We start from the raw sequence: 724 nt of genomic DNA, 5'->3' as shown, positions 1-724 counted from the left end.
GAAGTAAATTATGATTTTAAAAGAGAATGGTCAAACTCTATAATTTCTCTCACTACACTTTAATATGTATAATAGCCTTTAGTTTTCTATTTAGACATAAAGTCAATAAACATATGGCTACTACTCTTATGATAATTTTCCACTGCACAAATATGTAATTCACCAACTGATTCATCTATTTGGAAGGATAACTGGCAGACTCTGATGCCCTAGATAGAATGTCTGTGCCTTTAATTACCACGTGATTTAAGTAATTCACTGGGATTGACAAAGTATTTGGAGCCAGTAAGTTTGAAATGTTGATACCTAACTTCTTTTTTTTTTACACCTATTGCACCTGGTCTTCCTAAGTGGTCTCCCATCCAAGTACTAACCAGGTTCAACCCTGCTTAGCTTCTGAAATCAGACGGGATCAGGTGTGTTTAGGGTGGCACGGCTGTAGAAGATACCTAACATTTTAAGGCTCCGCTTTTGACAAGCAAAATTTCAAATTATTATTATATAATTTTTTTGTGTGTGGCAAAAGATATTGAAATCAAAAAGAATTTAAAGAAAGGAGGCTGAGGAATAATTTTAGATTATATCTTACATTGTTACTGAATATCTACCTGTTTCGTTGTGATATCTACTTTCTCTTTATTTACTTTCACACATATGTTTTTATATACACTATTCACTGAATGAGGACACTTAATAGAGTTAAGATGAGATTGAAAATGTTATT

General features: G+C 32.5%; 1 pseudogene; it reads right to left on the bottom strand.

Annotated features, from left to right (window-relative positions):
- Nucleotides 1–325: 325 nt before the first annotated feature.
- LOC120586409 (uncharacterized) lies at nucleotides 326–444 on the bottom strand (annotated as a pseudogene).
- Nucleotides 445–724: the final 280 nt, after the last annotated feature.

Source organism: Pteropus medius, unplaced genomic scaffold (assembly GCF_902729225.1).
Source record: "Pteropus medius unplaced genomic scaffold, Ma_sr-lr_union100, whole genome shotgun sequence".
Classification (NCBI taxonomy): Eukaryota; Metazoa; Chordata; class Mammalia; order Chiroptera; family Pteropodidae; genus Pteropus; species Pteropus medius.
This window is presented reverse-complemented; position numbering and strand designations above follow the sequence as displayed.